Here is an 18,868-nt window from a genome sequence, read left to right on the forward strand (position 1 = left end):
AACTACCGAACTGGTCGTTTAAAGACTAGAGCTTGTGACCTCTGCCTTAAGGAGAGTATGGAAGTTTTAGAAACCTTTAGATTTTATGTATTGTATTATGTTTTACAATGTTCTCTCACTTTTTTTTTTTTTTTTAAATCAGTTGAGTATAGTTCAGCTACACAGTTACAGAAGGCAGGAATGGCAGACATGATCACCTCAATTTCCCATATGAGGAAATGGGACTAGAAGGCCATTCATATGCCAACGTCATATATGTCACAAAGGCAGAATTGGAGCCAGGACATCCTGTCTACCAGCTCATTGGCTAATCACTGTTGCAGTGACTCCTACAAATCCACAGGTAACTGAATCCCTGTAACTAATGAAGTCCACAAAATCTACTGCCTTGGGACAAAGAACTCTGTTGTTTCACATGGCTCATTGTCTCAGGTCAGAGATGAAATCCATTTGTTTGCTGACTGATTTTATTAAGTTCTGAACAAGGAAAAAAAATTGCATCTCCAGTTGAAGGTATTGGATATTTGAGGGAAATTGAACTAAATGTTTCTTGAAACACCAATTTTATGTTTTTAAAACATAAAAACTCTGTTTGTTTGTTTTTTTTAACCCTGAAGGAACACAACTCAGCTTACCACCTTAAAGGAACCATGTCTTGGATCACACAATTTCTTCCAGTGCCAGTGAAAAGCATAGCTCTGAGATGCATGGGGATATTCTCCTAGCTTCAGTAAAGGGTGAATTCAGGTGAATTAGAAAAAAGAAAGAAAGAAAAAAAAAGACATTCTTTCCCTAAGAAACTTTATTGCCATCTGCCGGGAAATTGAAATAATAGCTACACAATCCAAGAGAACAACAAGGTGAAAGTCATCGTCTGGACTTGTGCAGTGTACAACTTGAACAACAGTAAGTGGTGACCTCTGTTTTCTCAGACACTAGTTTTATAGACCAATAAAAATGTTATACGGGGAAATGAGTGACTGATAGTTATATCTAACTAGTGTTTGCTTTGTTTTGATTGTTGTACTCGCCATATCCTTCAATAGACTAAAAGGTTTTATAGATTTCCAAACTGGAGGATGACTGCATTCCCCAGAGTCCTAGGCACAACAGAGGAGGAGGAGAATAAATCCTTTTCTTAAGAGACAAACTACAGGGAAAATGTTCTGTGAAACAGATCTGGAACAAAATTTATCTAAAGAAATAACATTCCTCATTTTTCCTATATTCACCATCATTTACTTCAGCTTTGCTAAAAAAGAGGAATCCAATTACATCCCACAGGATGATGTGTTAGTATCTGTTGGGGTGGGCAGGGTCCTTGCCTCTCACTTATTTCTCCACGATTCCCTGAGATTTTTCAGATTCCTTGATCCACACACACATGTGCATATACACATGTTCACAGACAAACATGCATATGGCAAATTTAGCATTTCTGAGTGAGTCTTTTTGTTTTATTTGCCAATTCCCTCCCTCTCTGTCTCTTCTGAAACAGCAATTTCCTAATCAGAGAAGAGATACTGAGGGGAATGTGACATCATTTGGATTATCTCCCTTAGGAAGGCATGGCTACTGAACTGAAATACTGGGAGTGGGGGCTCATCTGACTATTTCTTTTTCTCTTGAATGTTGAGTATTTGCCCCATATTACAGAGCTTACAGGACCAGATCCTTTTGCTCTTCTTTCCTCCTCCCAATGAAGTAAATCTCCCATTCCCAGTCTCCTCATTTCTGATCTGGCAGGTCAATTTAAATCAAGGTCTGAAGTAGGAAGCCATAAACAATTCTCCAATCCAGCTTTGCCAGTAATAAAATGAGGGCACTGTCAACCTAATCTTCGTGAGGTTCTTGTGTTTGATTGCTATCAATTTACTGGCAATGAGATGGTTGATTATAATATTAGCACACTAAAAATTCAAGATAATCTGTTGAGTTCTAACTTCATTATGATTATGAAATCCATTTTGTATCCTAGAAATGTTATGGACTTTCCAATAAAGCCATTAGCTGCCTTATTACCAGAGGGATTACAAAAACAACCAGGTGAGTGCTTGCTAAGTATATTGGAGGGAAGTTTCAAACTTTGGGTGTTGACCTAGGTGACATTTAAAATTGTGTATAACCCTAGGGTCTATTTTTGTAGATAAATTCCACTAAATTTTTATCTCAAAAAAAGCTAAACAAATATTGATGAAAGCCAGGATGGTGTATTGCTCAAGATAATGAACTTGGAATCAGATAGTCTTGTGTTTGAGTTCCATTTCTACCATATTTTTTGATAGCTTGAAATTGCTTAATTTTTGAGTGTCGGGATCCTAGCCTATGAAATGGGAATAAAAATATTACTATATAAAAATATTTTGAGAATTAAATGTAATAATTAAAGATGTATAGCATAGTGCCTGCCACATTCTAAGCACTCAACAAATATTAGCTGTTATTATCATTAGTCATATTATTGAATGTAATTGAAAACAGAAGGAACAATAAACAATTTCCCCAGCAGAAAACTAACAAGCTAGCCAAACAGAAGAGATTTTTGAAAGAGCAACAACAAAAATACAAATATTTTCTTGGCTTGGAACATGGAGATGAGGAGAACGATTGGCACCTCAGCATAATCTGTAGTATTCACCCATGTTTGTAACCTACATCCCTGCTCTGGGTCTTTCCTTCTGCCAATCTATAGCCACTATGCTCTAGGGCCATTCTCAACACATCAAATGGGAGTTATATAACATGGACCTAAAAAAACTATCAACCATTAGTCATTCATTCCCTTAATACAATATTTATTGATATCTATGTTACAGTAGGCTTGGTTCTAGAGACCAGTTGGAAAGTAGTAGGCTTGTTCCCTGTCATGATGTAATTCAACTTGTAGTTGCAGTGGTGTTAGATGGGGAGATGATATCTGGGCAAATTTCTCTCTCACTCTCTTTCTCTTCTTTCTGAATTTAGCAATGGCAGGGACATCCTTTTGAAATGACCATGACTTTGCTGCTCCTCTCAACAATAAGAGTAGTCTCTTGCTCTATTCTTAGTCTAATTTGCCCATGTTACCTAATTTGACCAATGAGATATTTAAAAAGGTTTCTCACACTGAGACATATAAACTGCTTGTCAGCGGGTCTTGCTATCTCTTGCTGCTACTGGGAGGCCCATCATGTATGTGTATAGAAGTCAGAATTTCACTGAATTCTTTGAACAGGAGTGTGTTGACTGAGAGGTGAAATGACGGAAACTTCTGAAAATATTTTATGTCCTTATTGGGATGGTAGTTACACATATATGTGCATATGTGAAAATTCATATACCTTAAGTATTATATCCACTTGTGCATATTGTCCCTACTCCATATACACAAGTATGTTCATAAACACACACGTGTGTGTGTGTGTGTGTAACTAGAGGATTTGCCACAAGTTATAAGAAAAATTGGGTGAGTCCAGCATCAACAGAAGTTCGAGATAGGAGTGGTCAACTCTGTCAATGTGGTCAAAAGACTGAGAGAAATTAAAACTGTTCAGGACCGACCAACTTGAAGGTTGTTGATATACTTGAGGGAAGCAGTATTCATGGAAACAGTTGGAGAGAAATCTCATTGTATAGTAGGTGTGTAGTAAATAGGAGGTTAAAAATTTGAGATGATATCATATTTATCATAATGGGGATATTAATATGTGCTTGTGTACAGATACTATTCAGGAGACAGGAAGAATTTGAGATAAAGAGAGTGGATAAATGAAGGAGGGGTGTTTTTCTTGAAACATGAGATTTAAGAGAACCTGCCTTTATTGTGTATTATTATTGATCTGCTCTATTAATTGGGGTTTAATACATGTCAGGTGTTAATCCTGTATTAGTCCCATCTATACCTTAATGTAGCACCTAGACCCACCCAACCCCTCTGTAACCCCTGAATGTAAACAAAGAGGCTTGTCATCAAGATCTCTTAGTTCTATGACACAGTTTCAAACTTGAGTTTTTCTTTTCATCTTTGTTACTGCGGGTAACATGCATTGCCAGTTTTCTCATAAACACCATGAAAGATTACAGACAGAAAATATGCTAAAAAGCACACCCTGCCCCTGGCCGGGAATCCAGATTTATCAGTAGAGTGGTTTTAGGGTAGATGTGTCTTTAAAATTCCCCAAAAAGGCCCTCATGGCTCTTCAGGTTTCAATTTCTCTCTTTCATTCCCACAAACCAAGTACATTTCCTCATTCCCCTACAAAATTGTTTTGTCACTTTTAACATTAATGTAGAGAAGAAATCTGTGAAAGGCTGTTTGCTTCTCTTGATCTTACGGCCTGCCTCAGCTCAGGCATCCTTCAAGAGATAGAGGGGAGACATGGGCTTTACTTTCTGGATTTGAAGGAAGATGAGGTGAGGGAATGGGGACGGGCATTGGGCAAGATGCTTGGATCTTCCCATTTCAACTGTTTTCTCTAACCTAGATCAAAGAATATTAGACCTGAAGGGGCTTTGGGGATCATTTAAATCCATTCCCATTCATTTACAGATAAAGAAACAGAGTGGTGAGGTGATTTGCCTAAAATATCAGTTAATTATTGACAGAGAGGGTCTCCAACCTCCTCTTCTATGCCTGACTGTGTGTTTACTGGGAAAGTAGCTTTATGTAGCTGAGCTTTGATGACCTATAAGTGATGGTTCTCAAACCTGGGTGATCATCGGACTTAGCTATAAATCTTTTAAAAACCTAAATCTCACACCATAGCTTGTGATATTTGATTGTATGTTAGTGTCCCTGTCCTGAAATCTGTAATTAGACAGGAAAGAATTAATATAGCATGCCTGATCTTTGGATAGATTTGCTGGCACGCAGGCCCTTGTCTGGTGTCTGGGTACTCGGACCTTGTCAAGTGCTCTAAGTGATAAGAATACTTTGCCTGGCTGGCATGCCAATCACAATCACGTGATTTCCTTCTAGGAGTCTGAAGCTTGATAGTTATGGCCAGATGTGCCTATGTAATCAATTCCTAATAAAATTCTGGATTCTGAGTTTCCAATGGATATTCCTGGGCATAAGAACAGTGCATGCATTTCTTTCTGCATTTCAAGGGTGGAGGGAGAATGTGCTCTGTGTGGGCTCTTGAGGGAGAGCAAAAGAAGTCCACACATGAATTTAGACCCTGGATACCGCTTGATATATCTTTTCCCCTTACTGACACAGTTGCATATTCTTGCTGTGATGTTGCAATGTATCTTGGCCATGAAAATTTTATGCTGAGTCTCTGGAATCCTTCTAGAGAAGTTCCATGCTTGTGGTGGTTATAGGGCTGCTGAAACAAATTTTTGTCTAAAGTGGTTCCATAAGTAATGACACATTGTTGACAAAGAAAGAGAAACATGTCTTCTTCTGTGTCTTATGAGCAGCCAGGTTTGGAAATTCCTAGAGAAGATGGGTTTGAAGGTCATGAGGAGATACCCTTTACTCCAGCTTTGTCTTTACATAACTTTCCTCAATAGTAAAAGCAACCAAGAACATATTCTCCGTTTGATACAGGCATTTCAGACTTAATAGCTTCAAAAGTAAAATCTGGATTTTTCATTCAAGGTCATCTATGATGTTCTTTCTCTTTCAGTATTTCTGATTACTAATTCTTAATTTTTTCAGACCCAAAACTCTAAAGTCACTCTTAATTCTCTTCTTTTTTTCATCCCACATTAAACTTTAATTCCTAGGGAGACTAATTTCACAATGTATCACAAAATGTGACCACTTCCTCATAACTCCAGCTCTGCCAGTCTGGATCCTGTTGTCCTCTCTCACCTGGACTATCATGGTGAGGTACTGTCATGTGGATTTTCCACCTACCATTGTCACTTCCTGAGGACCGAGATCACACACACTCCATGGTTAATCTATTTGCTCCATGGTGTCTCCTTAAATCAAAGGTCACAGAATATCACATCTCACCTCAACAGTCATCACTGGCTTCCTGTCTCAGAATAAAATCCCAAACTTGTATCACAGCCTGCAGGCCTCTATAATCTAGCCTCAACTATTGCTCTGATAAATCAATCGCATACCTCCCTTTACCATGCCCTCCCTTCCAACCGCATTCTCTTTCTTACAGTTTTCATGTCCTCTTACCCAAGTGTCTTTGTAATTGCTGTTCTCTTTGCCTAGAATGCTTTTTTTTTCCCCCAAATATTGGCCTGGATCAGCCTCACATCTTGCAGATCTCAGCTCTTGTGATCATAACAGATAAACCTTTCCTGAGCATCCGAAGCAACACAGCTCCCTCCTATCTTGCTCTTACTAATTGCCTCACCTTATTTCCTTTTTCTTCACAGCACTTCTGGACCCCGGAAGTTGTATGTATACAATTGCTTATTTGAATACTGATTTCTTTTTCCTCTTGTTTCTGCTCCCGGCTCTATGTATCTAGGATAGTAACTGACTCAGAGGAGGTGGTGAACAATAGGATAAAGAAGAGAATGAGCTAAGATATAGAAGGTGAGGGGTGACTATCCAGTGAAAGGAGGTGGTCTAGGGAAGGCTTACTGAAGCCAACTCCAGTGTGAATGGGACCCTGGGGAAAGACACAGGAAACTGATTGTTTCAGACACCAGGGGACAAAGCAGTTAAGGCAGTAACATACTACAGGGACTGGACCGAAGTCAATCTCCCTTTGGTCCTTCCCTCTATCTCACTGGGTCATTCTTTACAGTCAAAGATTTTCTCAGTCCTCAATTTCAAGACTAACTGACACAGGGGATTGACACTGAGGACATGGGAACAGCTCTTCCTAGTTTTTGTTCATGCTATGGAGCCTTTGTTAAGTCAGCAAACCTTTCCTTTCCAGGGCTGTATCCCCTGACAGAGCTGGGTTTCAAGGCTGTTCCTCTGGGGTCCTGCAGAGCTACATGAATTGATGAGAAGAATGGCCTTGGACCTTCCAGAGAAAAACAGGAGAAGAAAGCCCATTTCTCTTTCTTTTCCTTTATTTTTTTAAAAATAGGACTCTGAATTCCAAATAAGCCAAGACTATAGAGAAACTTGAAAGTGATTAAAAAAAAAAATCTTGGGCGCAGGACCCAAAAACTCCTCAAAGATTGAAACATTTGTTTGAAAGGGACAAAGTGCCATGCATTTTAAAAGCAGAATCACACAAAATAGATCTCTCACTCTCCTTCTCCCCCTCCTGCTGCTTAAGGGGATACTAGGACAAGTGACATTTCTATTACAGATAAAAATATATTTTTAACTATGTTTTGGAGATATTTGCCAGCTGGCCTATTATGGCTAGAAGGGAACTGCCATGAAGAATGAAACTCCACTCAGGTTATTTGGGCATTTGCAAGTTTTGCAAGAAAGACATATGTATAATTATGGAAAGGATATTTCGGACTAAGCTGGTGGGAGCAGGTACAAAAGTAGATGCGCTCAACATCACTTTTTTTTTTTTCCACTGTTGATTTGACAGAATTTAAACCAGATTGGAAATGTATTGAGATGCAGTTACATTCCAGGAATCTGAGGTGACAATAGCTTTCTTTTTTGGAGTTTTGTAAGTCAACACTCTGACCAATAACAAAACTCATTTACTACTTTATGTAAAGAAATCCCAGGCGGCTCAGTCAAGTCCTGAAAACCAATGTAACGTAGTTTAAAATGTGGGCTGAAATCAGACCACCTGAGATCGAAGTTCAACTGCACTGTCTTACCAGATGTGTACCTTTGAACCACTTACTTAGCCTCTCTTCTTTTGTTTTGTCGTATTTTGTGTTATTGCAATGATGAGATCAGACAATCCCTCTGGAGCTTGTAGAGTAGTTCTTGTCAAATAATGAAGCCCAATAAATGGGAACTATCATTATTATTTATCTAGGACACTAATTCAGTGCTAAGTTAATCACAATCCCAATAAATATTATTCTCCTTTTAAATTTATTACTCAACAAATATTTATCAAATTTTTAATATGTGCTGGGTACCAGCCTATATAACATAGCTGACACAAAATAAAAATGACCATTCCTTCTCTTAAAGGAACAGGCAACAGGGCAATACAGTAAGGTATGAATACATGTTAATGGCATCACAAGCCACTGTATTTATGAAAAGTGCCAAATAGGCTGTATAAACAATATATGCTTCAAATTGAATGGAGATAAAGATTGGTGTGAGCTATGGAGGTACCACTTATGGGAAACGATGTAACTTAGACCTTAAAGGAGAAATACATCTGGTCTGGATAAAAGGGAAAGAAAGTACATTGCACACCTAGGAGGGAACTGAGCAGGATATGGTGCTTGGAAAGGCAGGCTCTTGTCTCTGTACTAAGTTGTCATGGTCAGCGTCAATGCAAAACTGAGGAAAGTAGAATGAATTTGATATTTTAAACTCACAATCAGTACTGGGAACAAGGGTAGAAGACAGAGCTAGACTTCAACCTCTTGCATACTTCCTTTCCACACTAGCCTCTACATATCATCGCCTCCATTTGTAAATGAATCTTGACTTCATTCTCTCTCTTTGGTGGCACATGTTGTGTAAGTCAATGCCATGCACATTTATCTATTCCCTCCTCTGACTTCTCCATGAAGTAGGCATTGTTTCTTTATTCACCAGATGGATAAAGTGGTACTGAAATAGGCAAGTCAACAGCACAAGGTCATAATCTATAGCTAACAGAATCAGGGCTTGAATCTAGAACAGCTCTGTTAGATGCCACGTATGATAAGTTTTTGCTACAGGACTTTCTGGCTATACCACAGAGGCCTTGTTGCCAGGGGCCTGCTACCCACATGCTGTCCCCTTGAGCCTTGGACTTCAGGGTACCCAGGGCATCCCAGTTTGGCATCTTCCTTTGGCTTTATCCCTGGGCCCCTAAATATCCTTTTCCCTTTTTTCTTAGTCAACCATGTGTTCCTTTGAAAACATATACAACCCTGTCTGCTTGCCATTGGCAGAAAAGATGGTTATAGGATGGACCCTTCTAGAATGAATAGCCATATAACACTCACTGGGAAGGGCAATGATGGAACTTTACCGAGAAGAGCTTTAGGATCTGACTCAGTGCATCCCCTCACTTGCTGAGTTCCCTCAAATATCTTCTTAAACACTTTGGACCTCAGTATCTTCATCTATGAAAAAGAGAACACTGCCTGCTGCAATGAGGATGCAATCAGATCATTCATATGGAAGAAATTTTAAATTATAAGCCATTAAACAAATGAAGAGCATTATTATTTGGCAGGCAGACTTGCTGTACAGAAGCAATCAGATTAACAGGAGCTGAGTTCACAAGAAAGGGAAATAGAATAGGCATCCCAAAATATGCCACTTTGGGACCCACTCTGGCATATTGATTATCTTGAATTAAAGTTGCTTAAGAAATAGCAAGCATAAGAAGGACACGGACCTTCCTTTGCCTTCCTAAAAGCAGAAAATAAATCTCTCAAGTGAAGATACCCTTCTTGTATTAGAAGGCAGGGAAACATTCTTATCATCAGAGATAGGGAATTTGGGATCGAGAAGACTATATAAACAAACGTTGTATTTCTTCACTAATTAGCTCCCACAAGCCAAACCCCTTTGTTTTGTCAGTTCCTCTCGAATTTATTATTTATTTGTCTATGAAGAATAAAAACTGACTACTTCGCTCACTTCTTTGAGTCTCATACTTTTGGGGCTTCCATACATATGAAATTAATTTTGTTTTTCTCTTGCTAATCTGTCTTCTGTCGAAGAACCTAGAAGGGAATAGGAGGAAAGTTTTCTCCTCTGTAATACCCTAGTGATGCCACTTACTGTTGAGTGGCTTTGTGAATGCCACGTAATCCCTGAGCTTCAGTATCTGAATCAGAAAAATGGGGATTTCAGATTCCTAACAGGGTTCCTGTGAAGATTAATTAGGGTGTTTGCTTAGAATTTAGTTGTTTATTAATCATTCTAATCTTTACCATAATTGATTATTGGTAGGAAATAAGGTATTTATAAAATACAAGTAAATATACACAGAAATTAGAGATGAGAGTGATTTGTTGAAAGGACTTCTGGTCCCTAAAGGACCTTATGAAGGCTCTAGAATAAAGGATTATGCTGTACTGGATGGTTATGCTCCATAGTCTGAGTTGGCTGAAAAAGGGTCAACTGCCTAGGATTTAAATTTCTCTTTAGTGATGGGGTTTTAAGAGACTTGGTAGGTGAAAGTTTATTCACTACTACCATTACTAATATTACTCTTCCCCCTCCTCCTCATTCTATTCCTACTCTTGTCTTGATAAGAACAGGAGTTAGGCAAGTCCATGCTCTTCCTCTTTCAGGAGAAGAGAGTAAGGTGGGTCTGTCTTCATCAACCTCAGCCCGTTGGTCCTTGGGAGAGCAGAGGCAGGAGTGTCTTGTGTGTAGGATGAGCTGGTCAGAGCAGTCATGTGGAACAAGGCCAACAACTTCCCTAATAACTGTGGCACCCACTTCCATATCTGTTGGCTGTACCCCAGACTTACTCAGTGGTTGTGGCCTGGAAGCCTGCTGGCCTGCAAAGGGATAGTCTTGTTGAAACTGAGATTCTAGAAATGATGATGGCAAGAACTAAGTCTTTCTAAGAGAAAGTAGCAGCATAATCAAGGTAAACAGGATACATTTATGGTTACACCAAGGGCTTGGGAACCCGTATACAAGGGTACAAACCCCAGCTCTGCTATTCAGGATCCTTACAGTTCTCTGCACATTATACATGCTCTCCCAGTCTCAGCGTCCTCATCTATTTGATGGGAATAATAATTCCAGCCTTCTGAGCTGCTGTGATTTAATGTGATTAAATAAGATAATGAATGCAATCAGAGGAGTGTTGTGATGGACACACACTAAATGTTCAAATATGAAAGCTATTTATTCAATGTTTTCCTCTTTGGGGAACATAGGCACAAATGCAAACTATATGTTAAGTTTCTGCCTGCTTGTGTCAAAATGAAGGCCTGATTTAGGGCTAATCTTGGACAGGGAAATTTGCTAGAAGCTTTGAGGAATAAAAAGGTGTTTACTCAGTAGCCTTGTCTTTAAACAGCTTCTAAGCCAGTAAAATGTAAGTAGGAAAAGAATGAGTTGCAAAAGGTCATATACATATGGGACCTAAGGAATAGTCAAAATAGCAAGTATTATAGGAATGGGGATGAGTAAATGGAATGAGCTGGGAAAACATTTCCCACAAAAGAATCATTTTTTAAAAAAATTTATTCTTTTGTTTTACAGTTAGTCTGTTGATTACTAATATTAGTGACACCCATATTGTCTTAAGAACTGTGCTAGAGGTCATGTTTGGTTGGGACTTGAAGGGTAAATAGGAAATACATGAAGAGAAAGGGGCAACTGGGATTATTTCTCCCTGGATTTAGTTGACTAAGAGGAAAAAAAAGAATGCTATTCAATTTTTTTTTTTTTTTTTTGCTTTGGCTTTAACAACTTACTGATAAATACTTTAAGTGATTATTCTCTCACTAGTTCTTGGAAAGTAGTTCTCTATCCTAACAATATCTCAGATTCAGGACATTCTTACATGTATTGGGAGTATTATATTTACTTTAAAAATGAGCACTACATATAGTTCCTATCTTGACTGAAGTCATTACTATGCCTATTAGGAAAGGCTATCCGTCCCTGCCCATTATAACTGGGTGTGCCAAACCTCAAGAACTATCCCCTGGCACTGAGCCATTTCTGTTGTTAGTCATGTAAGCAATTAAGTAGGACAAGACATCTGCAGCATGACTACAGTACAACTACTCACCCCCTGAAGCCGGGGGACTCTTCTATTTACTGCTTGCTATAAAATATACTGGGCCATTGGCCATGGTTTCTTCAACTGCAGTCCATAGAGTGTGTAACTGCCATATGGGCTTATCACATCGCTCAGTGGGCCTTGGGGACACACATTGGTAATTCCATGCTCACATTTCCTTCTCTATTCTGTTCAGTGACTAATACCTTGTCTTATTCTGATCCACTGAGTCTCAAGGTTTACTTTTTGCACCTGTGGAGTTATTGCAAACCAACCTGCTTGGTGGCCTAGCCATGTTCTTAAGGGTCTTGTTACTCCTTGCTCTATGAGATTAGGTTCCTCTGATATGATCCCTTCTATAGTTCAAGTTTTAAATTTAACATTTTTCCAATTCTTTCCTCTCTCTGGATCTTATGACATTATTGTGTGATCAGAATATCAAAATCTTACCACTCCAGTTTTATCCTATACTTTGCTTCTTCACATTTCTCCTAAGGTTATTCTCCCTAGCTGAGACCTTCTTCAGGTGATTACATGAGGGATTTAAAAAAAAAAAAAAAAAAGAAAGTCTTGATTTAAATCCCAACAACTCTACTTGCAGTTTCTTAATATATTAGTGCCTTTTTTTTTTCCTCCCCAGTCAAATGGGTTTAGTAAGAGTACCTAACTTATAGGGTTTTATGAAGCTTATATGAATTAAAGCATGTAAAGCAGCAGTGTCCAGAAAATAGTAGGAGCTCTGTTAATGTTACCATTATTTTTTTTTAAAATTATTTTCATCATGGACTCCAACTTTGTGAGTCTAGCTACCACACAGTTTTTATAACCTTATCACTCACGTACTTTAAAGCATATCTATGGTCTTGTCAGTAAAAAGGAAGGCAAACTCTTATATCTTTGGCCCTCCCAGACCTAAAGCCATCCTAATTCTGTCCTTTGAATACCCTCTAACTTCATGGAATATTTAGGTCCTAATACACATGTCCTTCTTCAAACAATGCATCTTTTCCTTCATGAATTCTTCTGTTCTTTTTTTTAATAAAATTATTTTAGGTGTATTGCCACATAAAATAACACCGTGTTCATCCGTCAATGCCCATCAGTGCTGTCATTACCCTCACCCCACACCTTCCTCCACACCATGTTCGTACCCAGATTAGGAGTGTCTGTCTGTCTACCTTTCTGACTACCATTCTCTCTCTTCCCCTCTATTCCCTTTAAGTATTATTTATCTTCCCCAAATGAGTGAGCTTTCTTTTCTTTTTCTTTTTTTAAAATCTTCATCCATTTATTATTTTTTATTTTTTTTATTTTTTATAATAAATTTATTTTTTATTGGTGTTCAACTTGCTAACATACAGAATAACACCCAGTGCTCATCCCGTCAAGTGCCCCCCTCAGTGCCCGTCACCCAGTCACCCCCACCCCCCGCCCTCCTCCCCTTCCACCACCCCTAGTTCGTTTCCCAGAGTTAGCAGTCTTTACGTTCTGTCTCCCTGTCTGATATTTCCTACGCATTTCTTCTCCCTTCCCTTCCATTCTCTTTCACTATTATTTACATTCCCCAAATGAATGAGAACATATAATGTTTGTCCTTCTCCGATTGACTTACTTCACTCAGCATAATACCTTCCAGTTCCATCCACCTTGAAGCAAATGATGGGTATTGGTCATTTCTAATGGCTGAGTAATATTCCATTGTATACATAAACCACATCTTCTTTATCCATTCATCTTTCAATGGACACTGAGGCTCCTTCCACAGTTTGGCTATTGTGGACATTGCTGCTAGAAACATCCAGGTGCAGGTGTCCCGGCATTTCACTGCATCTATATCTTTGGGGTAAATCCCCAACAGTGCAATTGCTGGGTCGTAGGGCAGGTCTATTTTTAACTCTTTGAGGAACCTCCACACAGTTTTCCAGAGTGGCTGCACCAGTTCACATTCCCACCAACAGTGTAAGAGGGTTCCCTTTTCTCCGCATCCTCTCCAACATTTGCGGTTTCCTGCCTTGTTAATTTTCCCCATTCTCACTGGTGTGAGGTGGTATCTCATTGTGGTTTTGATTTGTATTTCCCTGATGGCCAGTGATGCAGAGCATTTTCTCATGTGCATGTTGGCCATGTCTATGTCTTCCTCTGTGAGATTTCTGTTCATGTCTTTTGCCCATTTCATGATTGGATTGTTTATTTCTTTGGTGTTGAGTTTAAGAAGTTCTTTATAGATCTTGGAAACTAGCCCTTTATCTGACACGTCATTTGCAAATATCTTCTCCCATTCTGTAGGTTGTCTTTTAGTTTTGTTGACTGTATCCTTTGCTGTGCAAAAGCTTCTTATCTTGATGAAGTCCCAATAGTTCATTTTTGCTTTTGATTCTTTTGCCTTTGTGGATGTATCTTGCAAGAAGTTACTGTGGCTGAGTTCAAAAAGGGTGTTGCCTGTGTTCTCCTCTAGGATTTTGATGGAATCTTGTCTCACATTTAGATCTTTCATCCATTTTGAGTTTATCTTTGTGTATGGTGTAAGAGGGTGGTCTATTTTATTCTTCTGCATGTGGATGTCCAATTTTCCCAGCACCATTTATTGAAGAGACTGTCTTTCTTCCAATGGATTGTCTTTCCTCCTTTATCGAATATTAGTTGACCATAAAGTTGAGGGTCCACTTCTGGGTTCTCTATTCTGTTCCATTGATCTATGTGTCTGTTTTTGTGCCAGTACCACACTGTCTTGATGACCACAGATTTGTAGTACAACCTGAAATCTGGCATTGTGATGCCCCCAGCTATGGTTTTCTTTTTAAATTTTTTTCTTAATTTTTATTTATTTATGATAGAGAGAGAGAGAGAGAGAGAGAGAGAGGCAGAGACACAGGCAGAGGGAGAAGCAGGCTCCATGCACTGGGAGCCCGATGTGGGATTCGATCCGGGGTCTCCAGGATCGCGCCCTGGGCCAAAGGCAGGCACCAAACCGCTGTGCCACCCAAGGATCCCCTGGTTTTCTTTTTTAAAATTCCCTGGCTATTCGGGGTCTTTTCTGATTCCACACAAATCATAAAATAATTTGTTCTAACTCCTTGAAGAAAGTCCATGGTATTTTGATAGGGACTGCATTAAACGTGTAAATTGCCCTGGGTAACATTGACATTTTCACAATATTAATTCTGCCAATCCATGAGCATGGAATATTTTTCCATCTCTTTGTGTCTTCTCAATTTCTTTCAGAAGTGTTCTGTAGTTTTTAGGGTATAGATCCTTTACCTCTTTGGTTAGGTTTATTCCTAAGTATCTTATGCTTTTGGGTGCAATTGTAAATGGGATTGACTCCTTAATTTCTCTTTCTTCAATCTCATGGTTAGTGTATAGAAAAGCCACTGATTTCTGGGCATTGATTTTGTATCCTGCCACACTACCGAAGTGCTGTATGAGTTCTAGTAATCTTGGGGTGGAGGCTTTTGGGTTTTCTATGTAGAGTATCATGTCATCGGCGAAGAGCAGTCATAAGAAACCTCCCAAGACACAAAAGTCCAGGGACAGATGGCTTCCCAGAGGAATTCTATCAAACGTTTAAAGAAGAAACCATACCTATTCTACTAAGGCTGTTTGGAAAGATAGAAAGAGATGGAGTACTTCCAAATTCATTCTATGAGGCCAGCATCACCTTAATTCCAAAACCAGACAAAGACCCCACCAAAAAGGAGAATTACAGACCAATATCCCTGATGAACATGGATGCAAAAATTCTCAACAGGATACTAGGCAATAGGAATCAACAGTACATTAAGAAAATTATTCACCATGACCAAGTAGGATTTATCCCCGGGACACAAGGCTGGTTCAACATTCATAAAACAATCAATGTGATTCATCGTATCAGCAAGAGAAAAACCAAGAACCATATGATCCTCTCATTAGATGCAGAGAAAGCATTTGACAAAATACAGCATCCATTCTTGATCAAAACTTTTCAGAGTGTAGGGATAGAGGGAACATTCCTCAACATCTTAAAAGTCATCTACGAAAAGTCCACAGCAAATATAATTCTCAATGGGAAAGTACTGAGAGCCTTTCCCCTAAGATCAGGAACAAGACAGGGATGTCCATTCTCACCACTGCTATTCAAATAGTACTGGAAGTCCTAGCCTCAGCAATCAGACAACAAAAAGACATTAAAGGCATTCGAATTGGCAAGGAAGAAGTCAAACTCTTTTTCTTTTTTTTTAAACCCCTTAAATGCCTAAGACTAATCTATGTCTTAGCACAGTGAATGGAACATTAAAGATTCAGTCAATATTTCCTTAATATATAGATGAATGAAAAAATAAAGAAAGAAAGAAGGGAAAGAAAGAAGTAATCAAGCATTAGATCTGCCAGGTAAGAATTCGTGCATTGAGCATGAATTAATTTTCTAGAAGAAGATCACAATGACTATAGAGTTTCTTATGGCCCTCATGAAAATTCAATGTTTTATGTATGTATATATATTCACAATTTTTTTTATCTTAGGAGAAACAAAAAAAATCTCACTGGATAATTCTTATTTATGATTTCTTGCTTTTTTTTAAAACAAACTCAGACTTCTCTTTATTCTTTATTTTCTAGAGAGAATAAATCAGAATTGGGTATCATTCCTGGGATTTGAATAAATACGTTTATATATGTGTTTATATCAAAAATCCCTATTTACATATAAGAAAAATATATGCCCAGCTTTGCCAGGGAAGTCCCAGTTTATGCATGTTATTTTGGTGTAATTATTAAGAGCTCCTTCTTTTACTCTCAGAAGTATCTCAGTTTTGAGGAAAAATCATATTTTCATACTAGTCATAAGGAAGTTTTATGATTAAGATTGCATAAGAAATCAAAGAGTCAAATATTATTAACATGGTACAGAATATTTAGCTGATCCATCAAAAATGTTTATTGAGTGTTCTCTGTGTACTAAGCTCAGTATTAGTTGTTTCTTTGAATGATGACCATACAGGAAGATATTGCATCTCACACATCTTCTCTTCCCATTTTTACCTTTTTTTGGAGCTGCTTTACCTAGCCTACAGGTGCAGGGTGTTAGGAGGTCAGATAAAAGGATTCAAAACAACTATTTTAGTCCTGATTCTCAGAAATATTACTTGGATTTTCTTAAAGGAAAAGTGAATTTATTGCCTACATAGATAAAAAGTTCAAAGCTATCTCATTTCAGGAATAGTTGGCTTTGGATGTTCAACCAATGTTTTTTTTTTTATTTATTTTTTTATTGGTGTTCAATTTACTAACATACAGAATAACCCCCAGTGCCCGTCACCCATTCACTCCCACCCCCCGCCCTCCTCCCCTTCCAACACCCCTAGTTCATTTCCCAGAGTTAGCAGTCTTTACGTTCTGTCTCCCTTTCTGATATTTCCCACACATTGTTATTGAGAAACTGTGTCTATCTCAGCTTTTTGCTTTGTACCATGCTGGCTTCATTCTTAAGAAAGCTTTCCCTCATGGACAACTCCAGGAGATCCAAACTGACTTTCTTGTAGCAACAAATCTATTAGAGAGTTTTCTTTCCAGTTGGCTCTAGCATGTCTCAAGATTCATTTTCATTGGACCATTTTTGTTTATTAATCCATATATATATATATATATGTATATATACACACACACACAAATATATATATATATATATATATATCATATATAACTGAGAGTCTAAAAGATTGAATATGCTGATTATCCAGACGTGAGTCTCATGCCACCTCTGAATATGGAGGACATTGGGGCCAACCAAACCACATGAACTGAGATTGGGACTTGTTTTCTAGGAATGAGGAGCTTTAAAAAAATTAGGACTGGCAAAGCTAGAAGATCATAACCAGCTTATGTTCATTCTGATCAATCTTGCTGCCAACTATTCGATGATCCTGTATTTGTCACAGTAGACTAATTTCTGTCCATTGTTTATTTTCTTCATAAAATGAAGACTGGAGATCCTGGGGGGTGCAGTCAGGTAAGTATCCAACTCTTGGTTTCGGCTCAGGTCCTGATCTCAGGGTCATGAGATAGAGTCCCACATCAGGGTCTGTGCTCATTTCAGAGTCTGCTTAAGTTTCTCTCTCCCTCAACCCTCTATCCCACCTACTGCACACTCTCTAAATAAATCTTTAAAAAATAAAATGAACACTTATTTCATATTCTATAGCCTGACCAAAACTTTTTTGGCATTTTTAATTGGGCGGGTGTCTGTGCATGTCTCCTCCTCCTCCTCCTCCTCCTCCTCCTCCTCCTCCTCCTCCTCCTCCTCCTCCTTCTTCTTCTTCTTCTTCTTCTTCTTCTTCTTCTTCTTCTTCTTCTTCTTTCTTCTTCTTTTTCTGAATGACTTCTTCAGGTATCACTCAGGCTTTCAGGCTTTTTCTACCTTGAGACTTACCATTTGAAAATTTTCTTCAACCAATCACAACTAGGGAAAGATATGGAGATTGGGAGGATGCATGGAATAGTTATATAGTTATATGTATAAGACTTACATCTACATTTTATTTGTCATAATTTAAGAACTTAGCTAAACCTAACTGTAGAGGTATTGATGATTCAGTCCATCTCTGAACACAGAAAGAACTTGCACCTTATTCACGGAATCAAATATATGACTTCTGGTTCTTAGGGAGAAAAAAAGAAATCCATACTCCAGTCCAAAAGAGGAACTTCTTTCTTTTTTCTCTATGCCTGAACCCCAGCCATTACTATAGTTCTAGTACTTTGAGACAGGAGACTGATATATTTAGAAAGAGCCACTACTTGTCCAAAGGCTAGATCTCAGATATTGCAAATTGTCAGCCTCAATTACGAAGTAATTTTTGTCTTATCCTGGAGGGGATGTCTCCAGGCCAGGTGAGAGTCTGTTCTGACAAGCCTAACCTTGCATCACAACTCTATCTTCAAACTGACCACATTAATTATCTTTGTGTTGGTTGTTATTTGCCTATTTATTTATTTATTTATTTATTTTTTATTTTAATGCAAGAGCCATTAAGTATGAACTCTCCCACATTCAACAATTCTTATGGCAATATTTCCAGGCTTGCTTAGTTAACAAGTCACCAATCCCTTGACAGCAATCCCTATTTATC

General features: G+C 38.4%; 1 long non-coding RNA gene across 5 annotated transcripts in view; it reads left to right on the plus strand.

The window, feature by feature from the left end:
* Positions 1-209: 209 nt before the first annotated feature.
* LOC111093001 overlaps positions 210-18,868 on the plus strand; it is an 85,591-nt gene continuing 66,932 nt past the window's right edge. For 2 of the 5 annotated variants that reach the window (XR_005380577.1, XR_005380575.1), the window contains exons 1-4: positions 354-513; positions 618-906; positions 1,979-2,046; positions 16,066-16,130. This is a non-coding gene — a long non-coding RNA (uncharacterized LOC111093001). The other 3 variants (XR_005380576.1, XR_005380578.1, XR_005380579.1) reach the window with 3 other exon arrangements.

Source organism: Canis lupus, chromosome 28 (genome assembly GCF_011100685.1).
Source record: "Canis lupus familiaris isolate Mischka breed German Shepherd chromosome 28, alternate assembly UU_Cfam_GSD_1.0, whole genome shotgun sequence".
Lineage (NCBI taxonomy): Eukaryota > Metazoa > Chordata > Mammalia > Carnivora > Canidae > Canis > Canis lupus.